The 19,530-nt window shown below is 47.3% G+C and overlaps 1 pseudogene; it reads left to right on the forward strand.

Annotated features, from left to right (window-relative positions):
- Nucleotides 1-1,222: 1,222 nt before the first annotated feature.
- On the forward strand, nt 1,223-18,718 carry LOC146754625 (uncharacterized; annotated as a pseudogene).
- Nucleotides 18,719-19,530: the final 812 nt, after the last annotated feature.

Here is a 19,530-nt window from a genome sequence, read left to right on the forward strand (position 1 = left end):
CACGACGTATAAAGGATAGAGTATAAAGGATTTACAAAGGGCTGTGATGACGAAGTCCAGTTATGGAGTGTTTCCACATGCATTTTCACTTGAGCTGCTTGTCTTTGTATGCTTCTCAATCTGTGCACCTTGCTTCTTAGGCTGTCTACAGCAAAGCTTAAATCAAATGATGACTAACACTTTTGATATAAGATAGTAGGGTTAGAATTTGAGTTTGTTGTAGTAGGCATGAATGAACACTCGGGCTGTGACATGACAGGACCTCCCCTGCTCTGTGATGGGCTATTATTATGCATAGCTTAAGGGGGTGTAGACGAAGTAGAGCCTGTATATAAACAAACACCACAAAAGCAATAAAAGAAGCCATTTTTCACTGTTCATGAAATTAGTGTCTGTGTGTATTTATTAGTCTTGACCTGGTAATTGGTCACTTACGCAAAGCAGAGCATGAAGAACGTGTAGTCTTAGATTCTACAATAGCTGCGTGCTTCTTCGGGAGGCAAGATCGTAAAGTCATTAACGATCGTAAAGCCTTCACCCCTCACTGCAAGAAAGGCATTGAGGCTCTGGAACGTGTTCAGAAGAAGGCTACGAAGCTGGTGAGGGGTCTGGAACACAGGCCTTATGAGGTGAGGCTGAGGGAGCTGGGATTGTTCAGCCTGGAGAAGAGGAGGCTCTGGGGAGACCTTCTAGCTCTATATAACTTCCTGAAGGGAGGTTGTAGTGAGCTGGGGGTTGGCCTCTTCTCTCGTGTAATTGGTGATAGAACTAGAGGGAATGGTTTTAATCTGCTCCAGGGGGGATTCAGGATGAACATTAGGAAGTATTACTTCTCGGAAAGGGTAGTCAGGCATTGGAATGCACTGCCCAGGGAGGTGGTGGAGTCACCGACCATGGGGGTGTTCAAGAAACGTCTGGATGTTGTGTTGATGAATATGATTTAGCCGGGAAGTATTGGTAATGGTTGGACTAGATGATCTTCTAGGTCTTTTCCAACCTTGATAATTCTGTGATTCTGTGAAGAGAGCTGGTTGCTCTAAAAGAATGAAGTCTTGAGGGCACAGGAGCAGGCTGTCCCCTGAGCCGCAAAATGAGTTGGCGGGGAAGAAGACTGGCATGAATGAACAGGGAGCTATTCTTGAGGCTCCAGGAGGAAAAGAGAATCTACAGCCTGTGGAAGGAGGGATGGGCAACTGAGAATGAATACAAGGAAGTTGTTAGGATGTGTAGAGTTGAAATCAGAAAGGCAAAAGCCCTGCTAGAATTTAACCTGGCCGCTGGGGTGAAAAGGAATAAGCAAATATTTTATAAAGACATTAACAGTAAGAGGAGGACAAAGGAGAATATCCACTTTTTGCTGGATGAGGCTGGGAATGTGACCACTGAGGATAAGGAAAAGGCGGAGGTTCTGAAAGCCTTCTTTATGTCTGTCTTTAAAAGTCAGACCAGTTATCCTCAGGGTACTCCTCTCTCTGACCTGGTAGCCTCGGCTGGGGAGCAAACTAACCTCCCTGTGATTCTGGAAGAAACAGTCAGAGACCTACTGCTCCAACTGGACTGCCACAATTCCATTAGGCTGGATGAGATCCACCCGAGAATGCTGAGGGAACTGGCGGAGGTGACAGCCGAGCTGCTTTCTATCATCTATCAGCGCTCTTTGTTGACTGGTGAGTTCCCAGAAGACTGGAGGCTCACCAACGTGACTCCCATTTACAAAGAAGGTTGTAAGGAGGATCTGGGGAACTACAGGCCTGTTAGCCTGTCCTCGGTTCCAGGGAAGGTTATGGAGCAGATTGTCTTGAGGGAGATCATGTGGCATGTGCAGGATGGCTGGGGTATCAGGCCTAGCCAGCATGGGTTCGTGAAGGGCAGGTCCTGTTTGACCAATCTGATCTCCTTCTATGATCTAGTGACCCATCTGGTGGATGAGGGAATGGCTGTTGATGTGGTCTACCTAAACTTCAGCAAAGCCTTTGACACTGTCTCCCACAGTATTCTCCTGCAGAAGCTGGCAGCTCATAGCTTGGATAGGTACACTCTTGGCTGGGTAAGGAGCTGGCTGGAGGGCCAGGCTCAGAAAGTTGTGGTGAATGGAGTTCAATTCAGCTGGCGACTGGTCACGAGTGGTGTTCCCCAGGGGTCAATGCTGGGGCCTGTCCTCTTCAACATCTTTACTGATGACCTGGATGAGGGCATTGAATGCACCCTCAGTAAGTTCGCGGATGACACCAAATTGGCTGGGAGTGTGGATCTGCCTGGGGGTAGCGAGGCCCTGCAGATGGGATCTGGACAGGCTGGAGAGCTGGGCTGAAGCCAATGGGATGAGGTTCTGAACAGTGAAGCAGAAAACAGATGCTCTGCTGGAATTCAGAATAAAGGGGGGCTACAAGGGGGATAGTTAAAGGTAGTTTACAGAAAATGATTTAGTTAGTTAGAATAACAAGGAATGGAGACAATGGGTCTGGGAGAGCAGGAAGGATGCAGATAAGGAGTGAGAACTCCCTGAGACACCTGGCAAGGAGGGGATTAGGTGTTGTAAATATCAAAAGAGGAGTTGCATCTCCCTGACAAGATGGGCGATAACAAGAGGGGGTCTGCATGATAAAGAATATGTATCAGAATTACGGGAAATCAATGACTATGCATGAGGTGTACCTATATCTGTATCACGGTTTTACAAGTCGGTGTGCAAGTTTGGAGGAGCTATCCCCCTTGCACCCAGCGCTGTGCAACGCTGGAATAAACATACCTGCTTTATAACCCATCTCTGGATTATAGAGTTTGATTCCGCAAGTCATTTTGGCGACCACGAAGGGACCCTCTCTGTTTGGCTGCAGGACCGGCTGAGAGGGGGGACACATTTGGCGCGCCCCGAGATTTCTCAGAAGGACTCCCTTCCCTCATCCGATCACTGCGGGATCAGACAAGGACCCTCTATTGGCGGATAAGGTATGTTTAATGGGTAAAGGGGAATCCGTAAGTCGTGAGGAGACGTCCTACGCGGGAGGTGTGAGCTGTCAAGCTCTCCCCTTTGGTAAAGGGCCCAGGTGGTTGGTTGTGTAATCACGATCAGAGGCCGTGTACATCGTGGGTTCGAGTCCCACTGAAGCGGTCTCTGAGCCGTTTCAATTGTGGGTTTAAGTCCCACTGAAGCGGTCTGAGCTGTTCTAATTCTGGGTTTGGGTCCCACTAAGGCAGTTTCAGCTGTGGGTTCGAGTCCCACCGGGATTACCATGCGTGAACGAGGAGAGCTATTTTTGCTCCCCCTTAAGGGGTTGGTTGGTGACGAAGTAACCTGGGTTTTCCTAGCTGTATTAGCAGGAATTGTTGTATTTGGCCATTATTGACATCTCTTATTAGCACTTGTTACTGTAAGTGTTGAACCAACAACTTTGATATTTTCTGAGAAATGCTGTACCTTGAACTGTGTAAAGACCGGTCTTGTGTGAGTGTGGTTGTGAGTGAGACGCAGCACAGCTGTGGGGCGAGTGAGGAGTCCCGACCCGCGGTTCCGTCCTCCCGCGAGGGAAACAGCCGGGGACGGACGAAGCGAAAGGCCTCTGTGTTCTATATGTTGCGATATTTTTGTATTTGTTACGATGTTTTTGTCTTATTAATTGTTGTTAGTATTGTGGCAATTGTAACGCACATAATAGTGAAGTGCATATGGAGTCGGGTGGGGGAAAAAGCCCACAGAAGGCAAACCACAATTAGTATCGAGACCCTGTTGCTTTTGTTGTAGAAAATACCGCGGTTTAAATGTGACAATGATCCAGATTAGAGAAACAATAGGGTTGTGTTACCTCTGCTTTAACATGTTAACTTTACGAAATTTGTTTTTGAACCATTGTTCCCCCCCCCTCCTTGTGTGTGTACGAACACAAGGGAAAGAGATACCTAAGAAAATCTCTTAGGATGTATATTGGCATATTGGAGGGATATTGCTGGGGAACCGGGAGGGACTCTTAAGCAAGAACACCCTCATCAAATAATGTAATCATTGGTGGTTAGTGTATAAGTTGGAGGACGGGTTAAAATGATCCCAAAACCAGGAAAAGAATAGGGAAGAGATGTTTAAATATTGTGTTAGATATGGCCTAGAGAGCCACTACAGGGAAAATCAATATTTGACCAAAATATGGATCTGATGAAGGTTGGGTTTGTCAGATCTCGAATTTATATGTAAAGAACAAAACCCTTTTCAAAGGAGGAATCAGAATATGCTGCTTGTTGGATACAAGAAATCAGCCTGTTATTAGTAAAAAGAAAAGGCCCGGACCAGGAAGGAGAGGAATTAGAAAAAGGAACTAATCAATGGGACCCTCCTGAGAATCTCCCCCCCCCCCCATATAACCCCAGTGTAGCACAAAGGGAGACAGGCACTGCCCCAGTAAGAGGAAATGGTAAAGCACACAGGGACATTTCACAGAAAAGGGGGGCATGCTGGGCTCGGGAGAGAATTAAAACAATGTGAAAGGGATATCAAAAGAACTTTTCCCAAACACCAGTTGTACCGGCACCTCAGTGCACCCTTTATGGGAGGCTCCACTGGGACAAGGACAAATACGCTATGTAAACTCCCCACTCACTAGTGGAGAAATTAGAAATTTTAAGAAGAAAATAAATTCTTTAATTGAGGATTAATTAAATAAGAGTGGCTTTCAAAATTTTGGACCCACCAGGAGTCCCTGGTAAATATAACAGTGGGACCTGAGGGGGAATAAGTTGTGGTATAGTTGACATGGGGGAAGCTTATTCATTGCTGGCCCATAAGGTGTCAAGACTCAAAATAAGAAATGAGGCCTTAAAGATAATAAGAACCTGGATGACAGTACCACTTTTTGAGAATACTGAATTAAAACTAGGAGATAAAGATGAAATTGGGAATCAGGAAAAATGTGAAATAAGGTCATAAAATTAAGGGTGGAACAGCCCAAGGAACTGAATGCTATGGATTACTAAGGGAAAGTTATATGGTACTAAGGGTGTTTTTGGAAACTGAAGAACTGTACTGTTTGATCTGTGGGTCCTGAAGGGAATGGGACAAGCTGCTTTGATGGTATAAGAAAGTGTAATTGTTAATGATATAATTGAGGGTATGTCGAAGTGTAATGGAGGGTACAAATAGTTTACAAAGGAAAAAGGGTTAAAGAGAAAGTGAGTTTCTGCGCTGGTATGAGAGCAAACCCCCTGCACTATTCCCCCCCCCCCCAACAAGAGACAGCCAGAGACAGCTGCTGTAAACCACAGAGGGGGAGGTGGAAAGGGAAGGTGTAGAGGACAGGGCACTGGAAGTGAGAATAGCCTTCATGTGCAGAGGTCTGGGAAACCTGAAATTCCAGTCTTAGCACTGGACACCTCTGGAGAGAAGGAGATGAAACTGAAATAGGATGTTAGTAGTTAATGTAATGATGAGAGTTTGGAAAGTGAGAAAGTTTGGAACAGACACAGGCTGAAGAAGGCAAAGGTGTAACAGGGATATCAGGATGTCACGGGTTACTTAGATTTACCTATGCCCGTGACAGGGGAAGCCACCCCGTGGGCCCCCCCCCCCCCCCCCCGGGGCCCGGAAAGGAGGGGAAAAAAAGGAGTGGGATAAAACAGCAACAATCTAAGGAGGAAAAACTTATTTTACTAAATATGATACCGATATATATACACAATATAATATAATTGAGGCTAACAAATCGAACGAAACAGAGAGAGAGAGTCCCCGAAAACCGAGAGGCCTACTGTGAACTCTAGGCGACACGGCTGAAACGCTTCCCACTCTCCGAGAAGTTCGAGAGAAGAAGGAGGGCACAACAGCCTGGGAACGAGATTATATAGAGTCCTGGTCCCGTGACTTATCATTAACCCTGTTGTTCTCTGGGATATGTAGTCTTCTTCTGTGGACTGCACATTCAATAGAAGTATCCATACTTTACATGATGTTATGATGTGGAATACTGATAGCAAAATTACAAAATTACAAAACCATGACATTCCACCCCTTATTCTACATTATTACATCATGGTAAATATATATATACATATATATACACGTATGTAAAATTATGATAGCTAAACAGTAGAATTACATGTAACATAACTAAATGTACAACTATAATAACTAAAATACACTACACATGCAAACATATATATATAAATACATAAAATTATTGACTGCACTCCCCCAGCATTAAATTCCCTTGTGGCACACATTGAACATCCCCATCTCTCTGCATTACCCACCAAGTGCACCCAGGTCCCTGGGCAAAGACAGTTCCACGGATAGGTTTGCCCTTTCCAGAAGCAGGAAGGACCCAAACAGCTTTTCCCAACATGTTCTTTACATGTATAACAGGGACCTTATCTCCTTCTACAGTGTGTAGGGGGCTAGATTGACTAGGACCATCACGATTGACAGATCCTCTAGTATTGACCAACCAAGTGGCTTCTGCCAGATTCTTCTCCCAGTGCTTAAATGTTCCACCACCCATTGCTTTCAACATAGTTTTCAACAACCCATTATATCGTTCAATTTTACCAGAAGCTGGTGCATGGTAGGGAATATGATAAATCCACTCAATGCCATGATCTTTGGCCCAAGTATTTATAAGGGAATTTTTAAAATTTGTCCCATTATCGGATTCAATTCTTTCTGGGGTGCCATGTCGCCACAGGACTTGTTTCTCAAGACCTAATATGGTGTTTCGAGCAGTTGCATGGGGTACTGCGTATGTTTCAAGCCACCCAGTGGTTGCCTCTACCATGGTGAGTACATAACACTTACCACTGCGAGATCGTGGCAAGGTGATATAATCAACCTGCCACGCCTCCCCATATTTATACTTTTGCCACCGCCCTTCCTCCCAGAGAGGTTTCATCCTTTTGGCTTGTTTAATTATGGCACATGTTTCACAATCATGAATAATCTGCGCAATAGCGTCCATGGTTAAGTCCACCCCTCGGTCTCTGGCCCACTTATATGTCGCGTCTCTTCCTTGATGACCTGAGGTCTCATGAGCCCATCGAGCTAGAAATAATTCACCCTTATTCTGCCAGTCCAAGTCAATTTGAGCCACCTCAATTTTGGTAGCTTTATCTACCTGATGGTTGTTTTGTTGTTCTTCAGTAGCCCGACTTTTGGGCACATGTGCATCCACATGACGCACCTTTACAACCATATTCTTTGTTCGGGCAGCAATGTCCTTCCATAATTCAGCGGCCCAAACAGATTTACCCTTCCGTTGCCAGTTGTTTTGTTCCCACCTCTGTAACCACCCCCATAAGGCATTTGCCACCATCCATGAGTCAGTATAAAGATACAGCATTGGCCACCTCTCCCGTTCAGCAACATCTAAGGCCAGCTGGACAACTTTTACCTCTGCAAACTGACTTGATTCTCCCTTACCTTCGGTGGCCTCTGCAACCTGTCGTGTGGGGCTCCACACAGCAGCTTTCCATTTGCGATGCTTCCCTACAATGCGACATGATCCATCTGTGAATATGGCATATTTCTTTTCATTTTCTGGTAATTCGTTGTATGGTGGGGCCTCTTTAGCACGTGATACCTCTTCTGCTGGTGATGTTCCAAACCTTTTATCTTCAGGCCAGTCCATGATTACCTCTAGGATTCCTGGACGATTGAGGTTTCCCATTCGCGCTCGCTGTGTAATCAGCGTAATCCACTTGCTCCAGGTGACATCGGTAGCATGATGAGTGGAGGGAACCTGTCCTTTGAACATCCAGTTCAGCACTGGCAGTCGAGGTGCCAAAAGGAGCTGTGTTTCAGTCCCAACTACTTCGGAAGCAGCCCGAACCCCCTCATACGCGGCTAAGATCTCCTTCTCAGTTGGAGTGTAGCACTCTTCAGACCCCTTATATGATCGACTCCAGAATCCCAGGGGTCGGCCTCGGGTCTCTCCTGAGGCTCTTTGCCACAAACTCCAAGTGGGGCCTTTCTCTCCAGCAGCAGTATAGAGGATGTTCTTTACATCCTGTCCAGTCCGTACTGGCCCCAGAGCTACAGCTCGGGCTATCTCTTGTTTAATCTGTTCAAAAGCCTGCTGCTGCTCAGGGCCCCATGCAAAATCGTTCTTCTTCCGCGTCACCTGATAAAGGGGGCTTACAATGAGGCTGTAGTTTGGAATGTGCATCCTCCAAAAGCCCACTGCACCCAGGAAAGATTGTGTCTCTTTCTTGCTAGTTGGTGGAGACATGGCAGTGATTTTGTCGATCACATCTGTTGGGATGTGACGACGTCCATCCTGCCACTTTATACCTAAGAACTGAATTTCCCGGGCAGGTCCTTTTACTTTGCTTCGCTTAATAGCAAAGCCAGCTTGTAGAAGAATTTGGATGATCTGCTCTCCTTTTGTGAAAACCTCTTCTGCTGTATCACCCCACACAACAATGTCATCAATGTACTGCAGGTGTTCAGGAGCACCACCCTGTTCCAGTACAGTTTGGACCAGCCCATGGCAAATGGTTGGGCTGTGTTTCCACCCCTGGGGCAAACGGTTCCAAGTATACTGAATGCCCCTCCAGGTGAAGGCAAACTGTGGCTTACATTCTGCAGCCAAAGGAATAGAGAAGAAGGCATTGGCAATGTCAATGGTGGCATACCATTTGGCTGCTTTTGACTCCAGCTCGTACTGGAGTTCCAACATGTCCAGCACAGCAGCGCTCAATGGGGGTGTGACCTCATTCAGGCCACGGTAGTCTACTGTCAGCCTCCATTCTCCACTGGCTTTACGCACTGGCCATATGGGACTGTTAAAAGGTGAGTGAGTTTTACTGATCACTCCCTGATTCTCCAACTGGCGAATCAAATCATGAATGGGGAGCAAGGAATCCCTGTTGGTGCGATACTGCCGTCTGTGCACTGTCTTTGTAGCAATCGGTACCTGCTGCTCTTTTACTCGTAGCAGCCCCACAACAGACGGGTCCTCTGACAGGCCAGGCAAAACAGACAGCTGCTTAATGTTGTCCATATCTACAGCAGCTATCCCAAAGGCCCACCGATACCCCTTAGGATCCTTGAAATGCCCCCTTCTGAGGTAATCAATACCCAGTATACATGGAGCCCCTGGGCCAGTCACAATAGGATGTTTTTGCCAGTCTTTGCCAGTGAGGCTTATTTCAGCCTCCAGCACAGTCAATTCTTGAGAGACCCCAGTCACTCCAGAAATATGGATTGATTCTGTCCCTTCATGACTGGAGGGCATTAGGGTGCACTGTGCACCGGTATCCACCAGTGCCTTATATTTCTGTGGTTCTGATGTGCCAGGCCATCGAATCCACACAGTCCAATAAACTCTATTATCCCTTTCCCTCCCCTGACTGAGGGCAGGGCCCCTCTATTGGTTACCTGTGATGACTGGAGCAACTTCACTGGTGGTTGGTATGTCTAGTAGTTCTTTCACCCGTGCTCGTAGTGCAGACGTAGGCTGATCATGCCACTTCCTCATGTCTTCTCCACGGTCACGTAGGTAGCGCCACATGGAAACACGCGGTGCAATCGTACTGTTGTTCTTTGCTCGAGCTGGGAAGCGTGTGCGTTTAACAGCTGAGACTTTTGATGATGCAGGTGAGGAGTACGACTGGAATACTTTGATCAGATCCTTCATTAGACCTGGTGGCCCGTACGAGGATTGACCTTCATCAGTTGTTTCTGATACTATTACGGGATCATTACAATTAGTTGATGGAAACAATTTCTTGCACATTTCACCTACTCGGTTTTCTAGCCGTGAGATGGCAGAAACTGCGGCATGCAGTTGGGGGAGCTGCTGATCGGTGGTTTGAAGCATTATAATCAGCTCAACAACTCGGGGCCATCTGTCCACGAATCCTTTAGATCCTGATACCAATGACTGTGCAATTCTCTCTAGTGCTGTACTTGTGATTTTCTGCCACATGTCAGGATCGGCCCTCACTCTCTCAGGGTCAAGTTCGCTTGGATCAGGGCTGTACAACATTTTCGCCATGGCCAATTCCCTCAAGCGCTGAATACCTTTTTGGACGGTATTCCAACTATCAAATTTAGGCTTCAAAGCATCCTTATAGGGGTACCTTTCTCTCACGGCTTCTAACAGCCGCAACCAGAGAGTGGCAGCTCCATCCGAACATCTGCTAATCCCTCTGTCGATACCTGCATCTTGGGCAATGCTTCCTAGTTGGTGAGCTTCATTACCATCTAGAGACAAGCTGTTGGCCCCGTTGTCCCAGCAGCGAAGCAACCAAGCAAGGATACCTTCATCTTGACGCCGTGTGAACTCCTTTCTTGAGCCTTGGATTTCAGTCAGCTTCAGAGGTCGACAATAGGTGATTTCCTCCTCATCATCAGTCTCTTCTTCATGCCTCTTGGTTTTTGCCTTTGCTTTTTTTGGTACTGCTCCATGCCCGGCACCTGGGTCTTCTGCAGCCCCCCCCTGTGCTTCTCCTTCTTTTCGTTCTAGACGCATGGACACCCGTTTCCATTTCTTGCCTTCCACAGGGGCAATTGATATTGCTACTGATGCCTCCTGTGACTGATCAGAATTAACTTGGGCTTGAATCTCAGATCGGAAACTCTCTCTCTCCAGAATAGTATGATACAAAGCACGGTATGCATAAGCCAAACCCCACATAAGGTTTACCTCCTTAGATCTCTGACCCAAATACTCACTTAATTTCTTAGGGTCCCTTAGGTGTTCAAGAGTGAAATCCCATGACACTGCGGGTCCCCATGCTTCTAAGACTTTTCCTAAGCCTTTCCATATTCCCTGCCAGTCATCATTCTCTGGTTCTGGAGGAGACTTCCGCATAGAACGAATGCATAGGAACATATATGCATTCATTAATAGTGATAACATGGATGCAAGTATGAACCCTATCTCAGTTATTGAAAGGCGTGTGGAAACCTGAGAGTACAACCTAAATAAAAAGGGTTTTTTTAGCCTGTACAATGAATTAAACATGGTGCTGTTTGTAAAATTGCCTGTTCCATCTGGGATGCAAGTACTTGTAAGATTCGCAATTCCATCTGGGATGCAAGTGTTTGTAAGATTCACAATTCCATCTGGGGTGTAGGTGCCAAAATTCTGACCATACCACATCTCGTAAAAGTACCAGGCAGGTGTCTCCATCAGTATCCACCTTATTAGGCTATATACCTGCACAATTCCACAACACCAAATTATGGTGTTAGTAGTTGACCAATACTTTAAGAAGATCATAATTGCTTTCAATCCCTTAAACAGAGCAACTGGGATGAAGAGTGGATTCATAGCTGGCAGGCTCTGTAAAAGTCAGAGCTAGCTAGCTTTGCTCTAAGGGAGAAAGAAATCCCTTTGTTTTCTACACAAAAGTTAGATAGCAATGCTGAGAATGTGCAGCAGCCCTTAATGTTGACAATTTGTCTGGTATTTCAAGGTCACGTTCTCAGTGAGCAGCTACAAAAAGATAACACTCCCGTAACGAAGCTAACATAGCTCTTTAAGAGCAAAGAGAGAGTCGTTCTAAAAGCTAAAAAGCTCTATGCCCGCATTCTCCACCAAAAATCTGTCACGGGTTACTTAGATTTACCTATGCCCGTGACAGGGGAAGCCACCCCGTGGGCCCCCCCCCCCCCGGGGCCCGGAAAGGAGGGGAAAAAAAGGAGTGGGATAAAACAGCAACAATCTAAGGAGGAAAAACTTATTTTACTAAATATGATACCGATATATATACACAATATAATATAATTGAGGCTAACAAATCGAACGAAACAGAGAGAGAGAGAGTCCCCGAAAACCGAGAGGCCTACTGTGAACTCTAGGCGACACGGCTGAAACGCTTCCCACTCTTCGAGAAGTTCGAGAGAAGAAGGAGGGCACTCCAGCCTGGGAACGAGATTATATAGAGTCCTGGTCCCGTGACTTATCATTAACCCTGTTGTTCTCTGGGATATGTAGTCTTCTTCTGTGGACTGCACATTCAATAGAAGTATCCATACTTTACATGATGTTATGATGTGGAATACTGATAGCAAAATTACAAAATTACAAAACCATGACACAGGACTGAAAAGAGGTGAACGATATGAAAACAAAACAAAACTAATTGACACACAGATAGTAAGGGAATTGGCGATAATAACAACTGTTACTGTTGTGGTGCCAGAATAGGGCCGTAGGACCCAGAGATCCCCTCAGGAAGAGGTGGGGGGAGTGGGGGCTTGAATAACTCAGGGAGGGCTTCGCCCCACTGGAAGGAAAGCAGTGTGCAAACTACAATGGGAAACTGCATCTAGGGAAGCAAGATAAAGAGGTTTATTTTCTGGTGGATATGGGTGCTTCTTACTACTCATACATGGTTTTGTAACAGTAATAGAAGCTACTGCCCAACAAGAAAAGGTTTACGTTTTTTGGATTAATTAAATATAAGCTAAGTAGGAATGCAGAAATTCTTGTACCTGCCAGGTTACTCTGGCAAGAAATTTAGTAAAACTGGAGCTAAGGGTCCAACAATATTGACTGATTAAAAACTGTAAGTCTGACTTTAACACAAACAAGGAAAAACAATGTCGTACCCCAGGAGTCACAGCAATATCAAACATGATGCACTTAGGGGTGTGGGCATCAGGGCCACACGTGAAGCCCTGAATAGAAGTTAAAGCAAGAGATTGCCCAGTCAGGATAAAGTGGTACCCTATAAGGATATGTAACTGTAGAAGGATAGAAGACTTTCTGGAGTTTGGACTCCAATTTTGCAAAAATTTTGATAGCAAGTGCTGTAGTTTGGTACAACGCTTGAAGGCAAGTAATAGAATTGTTGAATGCATACACTCAGTGGTGGCAAATCCATGCACTTTATTAACCCAATTAAGGAATGAATAGGTGGAGTAGTTTACCTTCTGGATTTGAAGGATGTTTCTTCTGCCTGCTTTGGCCAATATGGGGAGAAGAGACACTCAGTTAACCAGGACAGCGTTACCCGGGGTTCTGAGAACAGATTAATGATTTTTGAGAACTGGTCAGCTCTGAGCCTGAGACCTGGGATCCTCCATCCCAAGGTGGAACTTTACTGCAGCACGTCAGTGCCACAGCGACAAAAGAGAACTGTGCAATGGTCTGTGAGTTTGCTGAATTTCTTGGTTTACAGAAAGCACATATAACTCAACAGCAAGTGAACCTTAAGGACTGCCAGGGGGGAAGCCATCTGCCAAACCCATGAGCCGCAAATTGCCAAGGAGGAGAGTAAGGGATGGCCAGGGTGCCTGAGGGTGGTGACTGCACTAGTGCTCAATATTCAAGAAGCCTGTAAATCTACACTGGGCCAAAGGATACCAGTTTTAATATCTCATACAGTGTTTACTGTATTGGAGGCACAAGGGGGACATGTCAGTCAGACCTGAAGGACAAACCCTTAGAAGATGCAGAACACAAACATCATCTTTGAAACTTCCAGTTCACCCATTTCAAGCCAGGGACTGGATCCTGATACAGACTGGGAAGGAGACAAAGCTGCAACCTGACTGGGAAGGACCATTCCAAGTACTCCTAACAACTGAAACAGCTGTGAGGACAGCCGAGAAAGGATGGACTTATGACACACTGGTAAAGGCATCCACTAGCCCTGAGGTGTGGAAACTGTTGAGACAGAAAAACCTTTAAAAGATAAGAATTAGAAGGAAATAATGAAAAGCTTTTATATGCATATTTTTATTATTATTATTTTAAATAACCTTTAACTTTTCCTCGAATAGGTAAATAAATTGTGTATTTAAGTATTTAAGTAGGAGAGTATTATAACCTATATAGAACTAATGCTCACAAAAGTTTTCCTTGTTGTAACAAAAAGTTTTTACTGCTGTACCCATTTGTTATCCTGATGATTATCTAGAAAAGGTGAAATTTGACAATAATGCAGGGGAGGGACCAAGTGATGGAATGATGTATGGTGGACAACTGCCAATTGAGACTGGACAGGTACACTCCTTGAAAATACCCAGAATGTCCAGGATAGGGAAGAGCTTAAAAAGGGGTTAGAAAATCATCTTGAAAACCCTGCAATTGTGACAGCTGAGGAGATAAAAGATCTTAGATAAACATTTGAAATCAAAACAGGATATGGGGACAGTAATGCCTGGGTAGAATGGATTAAGTATATTGTCCAGAGTCTCAACCATAGCAATTGCTGTGCTTGTGCATCCGGATGGCCCATAGCTCAGGTGGTACCCATTCTGCTGGGATCACCAAGGACCCAAAGGGAATACGATGCATGATTGCCCTGTACCAAGAGAAAACTGCCTGGGGAAATAGAGACTGCAGATCTCTCTCCCTCTTGTCTCCTCCAATGCCTGATACAGATGTCAAGATCCCTCCTGCAATCTCTACAGCGGTAGGTAACCATACAGCTTGCCTCTCATGGTAGGGTGTGAAGGCTACCAGGCCTATGGGAAACTTTTCCTTGTGCAGTGAGGTCTTGAATGTTATGGAGGATTCAGTAGGAAATTATTCAAGACTGGGAATCTCCAGGGAAGATCTCTGGTGGTACTGTGGGGGAAAGGTTTTATGGTCCACCCTACCATCTAACTGGGGAGGCACCTGTGCACTTGTTCAATTAGTTATACCATTCACCCTGGCATTTGAAAAAGGCATATCCAAAAATTCTGGAAGAACCAAAAGGGGTTTAGGGATATCATTTGATGATGCAATATATATAGATTCAATCAAGGTACCTAGAGGAGTCCCTGATAAATTTAAGGCAAGAAATCAAAATCCTGCAAAATTTGAGTCACTGTTTTGGTGGGTGACAATCAACAAGAACGTAGATTGGGTTAACTACATATGAAATATACAAAAGTGCAATTAAGAGAATAGCAGAACAGCTAGCCACACACCAGAAAAAGAATGATCTAGCAGGAGAGAAATCCTGCTAGATTAAAGAAAAGGGGGGAATGAACAGTGAAACAGAAAACAGATGCTCTGCTGGAATTCAGAATAAAGGGGGGGCTACAAGGGGGATAGTTAAAGGTAGTTTACAGAAAATGATTTAGTTAGTTAGAATAACAAGGAATGGAGACAATGGGTCTGGGAGAGCAGGAAGGATGCAGATAAGGAGTGAGAACTCCCTGAGACACCTGGCAAGGAGGGGATTAGGTGTTGTAAATATCAAAAGAGGAGTTGCATCTCCCTGACAAGATGGGCGATAACAAGAGGGGGTCTGCATGATAAAGAATATGTATCAGAATTACGGGAAATCAATGACTATGCATGAGGTGTACCTATATCTGTATCACGGTTTTACAAGTCGGTGTGCAAGTTTGGAGGAGCTATCCCCCTTGCACCCAGTGCTGTGCAACTCTGGAATAAACATACCTGCTTTATAACCCATTTCTGGATTATAGAGTTTGATTCCGCAAGTCAGTTCAACAAGACCAAATGCCGGGTCCTACACTTTGGCCACAACAACCCCAGGCGGTGCTATAGGCTTGGGGCGGAGTGGCTGGAAGACTGCGTAGAGGTAATGGACCTGGGGGTACTGATTGATGCTCGGCTGAACACGAGCCGACAGTGTGCCCAGGTGGCCAAGAAGGCCAACGGTATCCTGGCTTGCATCAGGAAAGGTGTTGCCAGGAGGAACAGAGAGGTGATTGTCCCCCTGTACTCAGCTCTGGTGAGGCAGCACCTCGAGCGCTGTGTCCAGTTTTGGGCCCCTCACTGCCCCTCCCCAACAGGCCCCAGCCCGGTCTGAGCCATGTGACAGGAAGTGCTTCCTGCAGGCGGCGGAGAGCACTTCCGGGCCATGGCGGGCATGGAGGGGCTGTCAGGGGAGGAGCTCGCAGCGCTGCCGGCACCCAGAGGCAGCTCCCGGGCAGCTCCACGGTCTCGCTGTGCTGCGGAGTCACCCGGCCGGCCCCAAAAGCCTGGAGGCAGAGCCTGAGCCGGCCCCAGCCCGGATCGTGTGGTGCGGCTCCGACCATGCTGAGCTGTGCGGCAGGAAGAGGAAGACGGCCGTTTGTTTGCCGGCCGCTCGCTGGCTGTAAGATCCGGGTGGTGCCGAGGCCCGGTTAAGAAACGGCGTGGATGAAGTTTTGTACGGATGGAGTGGGTCTGGATTGCAGTGAGCGGGACGAGTCCGGGCTGCGGTTTGGCGTGGTTTTGTTGGTTGCTTTGAAGGGCTGCCGTCATAGGGCGGAGGGAGGGAGAGGGAGCTTTTAACAGTGCGGGCAGTCAGGAGCATGTCGCGTTTCTGCCTGCTGTGTTGGCGCTGCCGTAAGTCTTTGGGTCCCCAGGGAGGCTCTGCGGTGTCCCGATTCGAAGGCAGGATTCAATCCCTCCGCAGCCCGTCCATCGCAGGCAGATGCTTCTCTCATCTGCTCTTCGGACTCAGCAGTGCCAGGGGTTTCACAGCGCGTGTTGCAGTGGCTGGCAGCCTCCGTGTGTTTTTCTATTGCAAACAGGGTCCCATCATGGAGCCGCATTAGAAGCAGACGTTGGTGTCTTGTGGCAGGAGCAAGGGCAGTGGAAGCACTGCCCAGGGCGGTGATGCCAGCAGCGAGCTGCCGGAGCTGCAGGAGAATTTGAACAATGCTCTGGGAGCTGGGGTTTGCATTTGGGTGTTCCTGTGCGGGGCCAGCAGTTGGACTGGGTGGCCTTGGTGGGCAGTCTGCGTCCCGCACCAGGTCTCTGCCTGTTGGCCTGGTTTTCCCTGGCACGAGAAAGTGCAAAGGGGAGAAGCTGTGTGGGAGCTGGCAGAAGCTGCCGGGGCTGATGTAGGCTGGCCCTGCGGCAGCTGCGCCCCTGGGCACGGAGCCACAGCACCAGTGCGTGCCGGTCTCCTCGGTGCAGCTGAAGTGTTGCTGGGCTCGGTGTGAGCCTCCCACAGCTGTTCTGCTGATAGCTCTGTGTCCCAGATGCTGCCTCCCTGCTCCCGGCTGCCGGCTGCCTGCTTCGTGGCAGGAGGAGATGGAAGTTGAGTCCTGCAATACTTCCCTAGCCCGTCTTTGCCAGCGAGGCTGCCTGAGATGCTCTGGCGAGCAGTGGGGGTGTGATTTTGGGGTTGTTGAATGCAAGGGCTTTCTAAGCCAGGAAAGTAACAAGCAGCCTTGTGGAGGAAGCTCATAGGGAATGAGGTCTTCCCTCAGAGACTCTGAAGCTTTTGTTCAGAACTCAGTTGGTCGTATTTATTGTAGGTGATGTTTGAATGCCCAGAGGTGACCTGCAGGAAGAGGCGCTGGGTGCTGAAATGGAAGCCAGGATTCTGTGTAGCAGCAGGCAGGCGTAGTCAGGTCCCCTTTGGAGCCTGCTGTTGTTGGTACTGACTTCAGGAGATCCCTGAGTGTGCTGCTGTGTGCTGCGTGCCCCAGCCCCAAGGGGGGATTCCCTTGTGGAAGGAGGGGGAGGGTGAAGGAAGCCGACGGCCCTTTTCTCAGGGCCGGCTCTTCTGTGCCCTTTTGCTGGCTGGAGAGAAGGGCTGCCTGCTGGGCACAGGGAGCGCCTTTTAGCTCCCGTGCCGTGCCCTGCCCTCTAGCCCCCTCCTCATCCTATGTGGAACGCCAGTGCCAGCAGTTCAGCCGCCATTTTAGAACCCTCTCCACGTCACCTTGGTCACCGCTGCCGCGCGCAATGCACTCACATCTGACAGCTGTGACATGTAACAGCCATGTCAGCAGCGAAGAGGGCGAGGGTGGAAGTTTTCCCTGTTTCAGGCGGGAGGATGGAGCTGGAGGCCCCAGAACCGAAGAGGAAGAGGGGGCCCGCCTTGACCATCAGGCAGAGGAGGGGTAAGAGAGCCATTTTTCATCGTGCCTGCACCAGCCTGGTGACCACCACCCATGTGGAGCCAATGGAGGTGGATCCGTCTCTGGATGAGCCAATGGAGGTGGATCCACCTGCAGAAGAGCCCATGGAGGTGGATCCACCCGCAGCATAGCTGGCCTGGCACCACACCACCGTGCCAGGCCCTGCGTTGGCACCATTGCAGCTCCACCGTGGCTGGTCCAGGCGCTGAGCTCCTTACCCACTGTGCGGCCCCCGCCCCCGGCATTAGCTGGGTGGCATTTTTGTAACATCTGCTCTTCCTTTGGGCCTCTTCTGCAGCCACGTTCTGTGGGCACCCAGTCCCATCTTTACTCTCTTTGTCCCCGTTCCAGTTATTCTTGTTGGTTTTAGTGTTTAGTTTAGTTTTAGAGTTAGGTGTAGGTAAGTTGTTCATGTTCTTGAGTTAGGCGTAGGTTATTGTTCATGTTTTAGTGTTAGGAGTAGGTATTGTTGGTGTTTTCCTGTTAGGAGTAGGTTCCTGTTCGTGCTGTAGTGTTAGGAGTAGTTGATTGTTCCCATAGTAGAGTTAGGCATAGGTTACTGTTGGTACTGTAGGGTTAGGCGTGGGTTCCTACCAGCAGCTGGCAGCAAACAGCTCTCGCTCGGTAAGCACACGTCTGCTTTCTCCCCCGGAGCCGTGAGTGTGACTGCCATGAGAGCGGAGGTCTGATGCAATCTGCGAGGGATGGGATTTGCATCTGGTGGCTTTTCCGTTGCAGAATGTCCAGCAGCAGAGAGTGAGTGGCCGTGAAATGAAGCTGGGCCTCAGGAAAGCAGTCTGGAGCTGCGTCACGTGCTTCCTGCGTGGCCAGCACAAGGTAGGTGTGCCTTACTGTAAGTGTGCGCTGAAGCAGTTGCTTTTGTCACGAGTCATCTGGAAAGGTTTCCATAGTTGAGTGGTTGGAAACATAGCGTTTTAACTTAAAATTGTTTGCACAGATTGAAGGTTGTAAATAAAATTAGAGTACAGTTATACAGTGCTCTATCCCCAGAACTTTCCAGCATTTTTCTTAACACAGCTTACGCTTCGTTTCAAAACAAACTAACAAAGATGAACTTGGGTTAGCGTAGCCCATTTTAAATGATCCTTCTGTATCTTTTCCAGGCTGGTAGCAGAATGGAGACTTTCCTGAGGCGTAGAGGAACAGACACAAGCTTTTTTTGAAGGCTTCAGTGAAATTCTGCCACAGCGGTCCTTTGATGCTAAGGAGCTGGAGGTAGAGGATTCTTTGACTATTGCCAGATTCAGGCGGCTACATGTAATACTTGAATTTCAGTCAGTGTCTGAAGAGCAGAGTTCATTGAGGCTGGTGGTTCTGTTTTCAGGATGTGTGAGAGAAGCCTTATGTATCAGTTAGTATTTGGTTACTGTGTTCATCTTCACTTTCTTCTTTGCAACCAAATTACACGTTTCTAAGGTTAAGATTCTGCCAGCATAATTTTTTTTGGCTAACAGTGTTTTTGTAATCCTTGACCATGTGATTTGCGTGTGTCTAAAGAGTGAGCAATTGGAAAGCAAGGGAGATAAGAACCAAATATCAGCAGATGGTCAAATTACAGAGTGGAGCAGGTTTTAGCTGCTTTTGGTCTCTGCAAATTATATTCTGCAGCAGAACATCGTATTTCTAGCACAGAATGGTACAGTTAGGCAATGAGAAAGTAAGGTTTATATGTCTAAATACATTCATTTTCACGACTGGGGTATCTCCTTTGTTGCCACTCTACATTTTCTTTGTGAACGGATGTTATTTGCTGT

Source organism: Coturnix japonica, chromosome W (assembly GCF_054131305.1).
Source record: "Coturnix japonica strain WE chromosome W, WE-NBRP24, whole genome shotgun sequence".
Taxonomy (NCBI): Eukaryota; Metazoa; Chordata; class Aves; order Galliformes; family Phasianidae; genus Coturnix; species Coturnix japonica.